Here is an 8,453-nt window from a genome sequence, read left to right on the forward strand (position 1 = left end):
ATTCCTCTTCCCAATTACCCCCTTCACCACTCACATCCATCCACTCTTCCCCATAAACCCCACCTACCTTCAAAAATTCAAAATCAATTTCCCACCCATTCCCACCCAAAATGGCCGAACATACACCCTCCCCTCTCCCTATAAATACCCTTCCATTCTCCTTCATTTTCACACAACACAAACCCCTCTTCTCCCACTTAGCCGAACCTACATCTCTCCCTCTCTACCATATTTTCTTCTTCTTCTTCTTCTCTTCTTTCTTCTCTTGCTCGAGGGCGAGCAATATTTTAAGTTTGGTGTGGTAAAAGCATAAGCTTTTTTGTTTTTCTATTACCATCAATGGCACCTAAGGCCGGAGTATCCTCTAGAAAAGGAAAAGGGAAGACAAAAGCTTCCACCTCCGAGTCATGGGAGATGGAAAGATTCATCTCCAAGAGCCATCAAGACGACTTTCTATGATGTTGTGGCAAAGAAGAAGGTGATCCCTGAGGTCCCTTTCAAGCTCAAGAAAAATGAGTATCCGGAGATCCGACATGAGATCCAAAGAAGAGGTTGGGAAGTCCTAACCAACCCCATGCAACAAGTCGGAATTTTAATGGTTCAAGAGTTCTATGCCAATGCATGGATCACTAGGAACCATGATCAAAGTATGAACCCGAATCCAAAGAATTATCTCACAATGGTTCGGGGGAAATACTTGGATTTTAGTCCGAAAAATGTGAGGTTGGCGTTTCACTTACCCATGATGCAAGAAGATGAACGCCCCTACACTAGAAGGGTCAGCTTTAATCAAAGGTTGGACCAAGTCCTTATGGACATATGTGAGGAAGGAGCTCAATGGAAGAGAGACTCCAAAGGCAAGCCAGTTCAACTAAGAAGACTGGACCTCAAGCCTGTAGCTAGAGGATGGTTGGAGTTCATTCAACGCTCCATCATTCCTACTAGCAACCGATCTGAAGTTACTGTGGATCAGGCCATCATGATTCATAGCATCATGATTGGAGAGGAAGTAGAAGTTCATGAGGTCATCTCCAATGAACTCTACAAAATAGCCGACAAGTCCTCCACCATGGCAAGGCTAGCTTTTCCTCACCTTATTTGCCATCTGTGTTACTCAGCTGGAGTTATCATAGAAGGAGATATCCCCATTGAAGAGGATAAGACCATCACCAAGAAGAGGATGGAGCAAGCAAGAGAGACCATTCACGGTCCTCAAGAGGTGCATGAGGAAGCTCATCATCAACAAATCCCTGAGATGCCTTAAGGGATGCACTTTCCTCCCAACAACTATTGGGAGCAACTCAATACCTCCTTAGAAGATTTGAGCCACAATGTGGAACAATTAAGGGTGGAACATCATGAGCACTCCATCATTCTCCAAGAAATAAGAGAAGACCAAAGAGCAATGAGGGAGGAGCAACAAAGGCAAGGAAGGGACATAGAAGAGCTTAAGGACATTATTGGACCTTCAAGAAGAAGACGCCACTAAAGGTGGATTCATTCCTTGTTCTTTATCTTTTTCTGTTTTCGGTTTTTAATGTTGTGTTTATCTATGTTTTGTGTCTCTACTTCATGATCATTAGTATGTAACCATGCCTTAAAGCTATGAATAAATTCCATTAATTCTTCACCTCTCTTAAACGAAAAATATTTTAATTCAAAAGAACAAGAAGTACATAAATTTCGAATTTATCATTGAATTTAGTTTAATTATATTGATGTGGTGACAACACTTTTTATTTTCTGAATGAATGATTGAACAGTGCATATATCTTTTGATATTGTTGTTTATGAGTGTTAAAATTGTTGGCTCTTGAAAGAATGATGAACAAAGAAAAATGTTATTGATGATCTGAAAAATCATGAAATTGATTCTTGAAGCAAGAAAAAGCAGTGAAAAAGCAAAAGCTTGTGAAAAAAAAAGTGGCGAAAAAATAGAAAAAAAAAGAGAAAAAGCAAGCAGAAAAAGCCAATAGCCCTTAAAACCAAAAGGCAAGGGTAAAAAGGATCCAAGGTTGTGAGCATCAATGGATAGGAGGGCCCAAGGAAATTAAATCCAGGCCTAAGCGGCTAAATCAAGCTGTCCCTAACCATATGCTTGTGTCATGAAGGTCCAAGTGAAAAGCTTGAGACTGAGTGGTTAAAGTCATGATCCAAAGCAAAAAAGAGTGTGCTTAAGAGCTCTGGACACCTCTAACTGGGGACTCTAGCAAGGCTGAGTCACAATCTGAAAAGGTTCACCCAGTCATGTGTCTGTGGCATTTGTGTATCCGGTGGTAATACTGGAAAACAAAATGCTTAGGGCCACGGCCAAGACTCATAAGTAGCTGTGTTCAAAAATCTACATGCTTAACTAGGAAAGTCAATAACACTATCCGAAATTCTAAGTTCCTAGAGAAGCCAACCATTCTAAACTTCAAAGGAAAAAGTGAGATGCCAAAACTGTTCAGAAGCAAAAAGCTACAAGTCCCGCTCATCTAATTATAATTAATATTCATTGATATTCTGGAATTTATAGTATATTCTCTTCTTTTTATCCTAATTGATTTTCAGTTGCTTGGGGACAAGCAACAATTTAAGTTTGGTGTTGTGATGAGCGGATAATTTATACGCTTTTTGGCATTGTTTTTAGGTAGTTTTCAGTAAGTTCAAGCTACTTTTAGGGATGTTTTCATTAGTTTTTATGTTAAATTAACATTTCTGGATTTTACTATGAGTTTGTGTGTTTTTCTGTGATTTCAGGTAAATTCTGGCTGAAATTGAGGGACTTGAGCCAAACTCTGAAAAGGGCTGACAAAAGGACTGCTGATGCTGTTGGAATCTGACCTCCCTGCACTCAAAATGGATTTTCTCGAGCTAGAGAACTCCAATTGGCGCGCTCTCAATGGCGTTGGAAAGTAGACATCCAGAGCTTTCCAGAAATATATAATAGTCCATACTTTGTTCGGAAATTGATGACGTAACTTGGCGTTGAACGCCAAGTACATGCTGCTGTCTGGAGTTAAACGCCAGAAAAACGTCATGATCCGGAGTTGAACGCCCAAAACACGTCATAACTTGGAGTTCAACTCCAAGAAAAGCCTCAGCTCGTGGATAGATCAAGCTCAGCCCAAGCATACACCAAGTGGGCCCCGGAAGTGGATTTATGCATCAATTATTTACTCATGTAAACCCTAGTAGCTAGTCTAGTATAAATATGATAAGTTACTATTGTATTAGACAATCTTTTGACAGTTTAATCTCTTGACTGTTGAGCCTTTGATTATTCGGTCTCTTGATCACTCAAGGGGGCTGGCCATTCGACCATGCCTGAACCTTTTACTTATGTATTTTCAACAGTGGAGTTTCTGCACACCATAGATTAAGGGTGTGGAGCTCTGTTGTACCTCAAGTTTCAATACAATCACTATTTCTTTTTATTCAATTCTCTCTTATTCTTATTCCAAGTTATACGTTATACTTAACTTGATGAATGTGATGATCCGTGACACTCATCATCATTCTCACCTATGAACGCGCGTGATTGACAACCACTTCCGTTCTACCTTAGGCCGGGCGCATATCTCTTAGATTCCCCAATAGAATCTTCGTGGTATAAGCTAGATAGATGGCGGCATTCATGAGGATCCGGAAAGTCTAACCTTGTCTGTGGTATTCCGAGTAGGATCCTGGGAATCCGGAAAGTCTAACCTTGTCTGTGGTATTCCGAGTAGGATTCCGGTATTGAATGACTGTGACGAGCTTCAAACTCCTGAAGGCTGGGCGTTCGTGACAAACGCAAAAGAATCAATGGATTCTATTCCAACCTGATTGAGAACCGACAGATGATTAGCCGTGCTGTGACAGAGCATAGGAACGTTTTCACTGAGAGGACGGGATGTAGCCATCAACCAAGGGTGATGCCTCCAGACGATTAGCCGTGCAGTGACAGCGCATAGGACCATTTTCCCGAGAGGATTGAAAGTAGCCACCGATGATGGTGATGCCCTACATACAGCTTGCCATGGAAAGGAGTAAGAAGGATTGAAGGAAGAGTGAGTAGTGAAGCAGAGTTTCAAGAGGAGCACAGCATCTCCATACACCTATCTGAAATTCTCACTATTGATTTACATAAGTATTCCTATCCCTTTTTATTTTCTTTTTATTATTAATTTTCGAAACCATAAACCAATTTAATCTGCCTAACTGAGATTTACAAGGTGACCATAGCTTGCTTCATACCAACAATCTCTGTGGGATCGACCCTTACTCACGTAAGGTTTATTACTTAGACGACCCAGTACACTTGCTGGTTAGTTGAACGGAGTTGTGAATTCAACTGGTGCCACAATAATGATTTCATACAAGTACAAAAGAATATGGATCACAATTTCGTCCACCAATAATGCTGGAGCAAAGAAGAATTGTGGCGTTAGTAGCCACGTTAATGCCACTAATGCCAGCATTAATGCCAGCGACCATGCAACGTTAGCTACACCAACGTCCACACTAACGCCAATATTGCCTCAACTAACACCTTCTAGAAAGTTGAGAAAAGCCCAAAGAGTTTACTAACTGCTTCAACTAAGGCCAAGGGCCCACATCCAAGTACTTAGAGACTCACTTGAAGATCAGAGAGTAGTATAAATAAGTGGAGTTTTGAACTTCAAAAGAGGGGATACACAGCATACAGAGACTTACACAATTTACACACTAGACTTGGATCTATTTTCTCTTTCTATAATTACTTTCATGCACTCAATTTAATGGTATATTTTGACTCAATTTGGATGGATTTCATCACATGAACTCACACTTAAGCACCAAAATAGCATACTTTTGTGTTTTGTCCCCAATTTGAGCCTAAATGTGAAAACATGCATTTTTGTGCTTGAAATGAGCAATTTAATTCCACTTTTATTCTATTTAATGCCATGACATGTTTGCTGAGTGATTTCAGGCCTTGGAGGCAAGAATGGATAGCCAATAGTGGAAGGAAGCATGTACAAAGGGAGTAAACATGAAGAAAACAAAGGAGAAGCACACATTGGAGTGTGCGTGCGCACAACCTGCTGTGCGTACGCACAAGAACCACAAAACCATGTGTGCGTACGCATGACATCCTGTGCGTACGCACAAGAAGAAAATCAGCATGTGTGCGTACGCACACACCTGTGCGTACTGATGAGCGGATAATTTATACGCTTTTTGGCATTATTTTTACATAGTTTTTAGTATGTTTTATTTACTTTTTATTATATTTTTATTAGTTTTTATGCAAAAATCACATTTTTGGACTTTACTATGAGTTTGTGTGTTTTTCTATAATTTCAGGTATTTTTTGGCTGAAATTGAGGGACCTGAGCAAAAATCTGCTTCAAAGGCTGAGAAAGGACTGCAGATGCTGTTGGATTCTGACCTCCCTATACTCAAACGCGTTTTTCTGGAGCTACAGAAATACAATGGATGCGCTCTTAATTGGGCTGGAAAGATAACATCTTGGGGTTTCCAGCAATGTATAATAGTTCATACTTTGCCCGAGATTTGATGGCTCAAATTGGCGTTCAAACACCAACCAGAGACCCTTTTCTGGCGTAAAATGCCCAAACTGGCACCAGAGCTGGAGTTAAACGCCCAAATTGGCATCCAAGCTGGCGTTTAACTACAGAAAAAATCTATGCACGTGTAAAGCTCAATGCTCAGCCCAAGCACACACCAAGTGGGCCCCGGAAGTGGATTTCTGCACTATCTGCACTTAGTTACTTATTTTCTGTAATCCCTAGTAACTAGTTTAGTGTAAATAGAACTTTTTAATATTGTATTGAGGCTTTTGATCCATTTTTTTGATCTTTTGATCAAATTTATGCTTGGCTGGCCTCACGGCCATGCCTAAGCTATTTTCTCTTATGTATTTTCCAACGGTGGAGTTTCTACACCTCATAGATTAATGTGCGGAGCTCTGCTATTCTTCATGAATTAATGCAAGTACTATTGTTTCTTTTTCAATTCACGCTTACTTCTTCTCCAAGATATACTCTCGTACTTAATTCAGTTAAGTCAGAATGAAGGGGTGATCCGTGACAATCACCCAATATCTTCGTTACTCGCTTAGCCAAGATCTGAGTGCTTGAGAACCACAAGCGGTCTACATGATGTTCAACATAGTCATTAGACGATAGCTGACGATCGGATTTTTGACGGTTTAGAATTTCACTAATGAAATCTCGTTGTAAAGTATAGTTTCTAAACCAAACAATAATCCTTTCATACAAAAAGTTGTTTGTCACTAGTACAAACCCCCTAGAATTTATAAACCGAAGTATTGGACCTCGGGTCGTTCTCCCTAGGAATTGTAATGAAGTGTTTTGTTATTGGTTTGAGTTATTTTGGGGTTTTGATAAGAGGCATGAAAGATAAATGGCAAGAAAATAAACTAACAACTATAAAAGGCTCTTGGCAAGGTATGAGAACTAGAAGTCCTATCCTAGTTATCCTTCGCAATTGTGATGAGAATTGTTCATTGCTCCCACTTAGTTAACCCTTACTAGGTAAAGGAGAGTCAAGTGGATGAGTCAATTTGATTCCTCAAGTCCTAATCAACTCCTAAAGGAAAGACTAGCTTTAGAGGCATTCAAATCAATTAGCAACTTCTAGTTATCAATCAACAAAGGAATTAGATAACTCAAGAGTCACTAATTACTCTACCTAGGCCAAGAGGAACAAAAGCTACACTAAAATCCTACCAAGCATTTCATCAAACACTTGGAAGGCATAAAAGAAAAGCATAGTAAATTGACAACAAGGATAGAATCTAACAACAATTATTGCAAAGAATTAACAACAACAATCAAAGAAATCATAACTATCATGAATTACCTCAAATTGCATTATTGAAAGGAAACAAAGGGACAACAATCTATCCAAAACAAGGTGAGGAATTACAATTATGAAAACACATAACTAGAAAGAGAGAGATGAGGAGATTGAGAATTGATAAAAGAAAATTGAATCAAAGCATGAATTAAACCTAGATCTAAGAAGAGAGATTAACCTAAACCTAATCCTAATTCTAGAGAGAAGTGAGAGCTTCTCTCTCTAGAAACTACTTCTAAAACTAACTATCTATCTAATTATTTCCTAATTAGTCTATGGGTGTGAATGTGTGTCAATGTGTGTATATCCCCTTCAATCCTTGACTCTTATATGCATTTTGGCGCCAAAGTTGGTTGCTGAAAACCTTCCAAAATCGCCAGGCACGTGTTACATTAATGAGGTCATGTGCCTCCATCGGCGCGTACGCGCACGGTACGCGTGCGCGTCCTTGGCCTATTTCGCAATGTGCGCGCGAGCGCCTTGTGCGCGTGCGCGTGCATGGCCTGGATCAATTCTTTGGCTTTTTGTGCTTCTCTCCACTTGCATGCTTTCTTCCTTGCTTCCTTTGATCCATGCCTAGCCTATTTCAATCCTGAGATTACTAACAAACACATCAAGGCATCCTATGGAATCAAAGAGAAACTAGAATTCATCAAAATAAGGATCAAAAAGCATGTCTTTACACTTAAGCACGAATATGGGAGAGATAACAAAACCATGCTAATTCATAGGCTAAATGTGACAAAAGGTTATCAAAGTACTCTAAACTTAATACAAAACAAACCGTCAAATTGGGGTTTGTCAACCTCCCCACACTTAAGCCTTAGCATGTCCTCATGCTTAATTAAGAAGGAACTAAGGGTTATGACACTTATTGAATGCAACTAAACTATATGAGTCCTATCTAAATGCAACTACCTAAAGTAAATGCAAATGCTTAATTCAAACATATCAAATTACCAAGAGAGCATGTGTAAGCACAAGGGCTAGGCAATAGGAATTAATTTCAAACCACAATTGTGTTGAGTTATCAAAACGAATTTAAACTTGCAAGAATATAGATAATATGGGTGAACACATGTGATTGAACCTTTGAACCCTCACCGGATATGTGTATCCGCTCTATTCACTCAAGTGTTTAAGGGTCAATTCACTCAATTCTCTTCTAATCAAGCTTTCCAAAATTTGATTTTTTTCTAACAATCAACATTTATTCAATGCATGCATACATTCATCATGAGGTCTTTCATTTAGGTTGTAATGGGGTTAGGGTCAAGGTGGGATCATTTATGGTTAAGTGGACTAGGAGTTGAATCTTTGATTAGCATAGACTTCCCTACCTAACCTATATAATGACCTATACAAATTCAAACTATTCTAACTACCCATTCTTCACTTTTTCTTACATATTCATGCATTTCCTATTTGATTCATGACACCTATGCATTGATTCCTTTTTATTGACTTCACTTTGGGGCGATTTGTCCCCTTTTTATTATTTTCTTTCTTTTTCTTCTTTTTCCATACACAATTTTTTTCTTTTCTTTTCTTTTGTTTTTCTCATTTTCACTTTTATTTCTCTTTTTTTTTCTTTTCATTTC

Source organism: Arachis hypogaea, chromosome 6, assembly GCF_003086295.3.
Source record: "Arachis hypogaea cultivar Tifrunner chromosome 6, arahy.Tifrunner.gnm2.J5K5, whole genome shotgun sequence".
Lineage (NCBI taxonomy): Eukaryota > Viridiplantae > Streptophyta > Magnoliopsida > Fabales > Fabaceae > Arachis > Arachis hypogaea.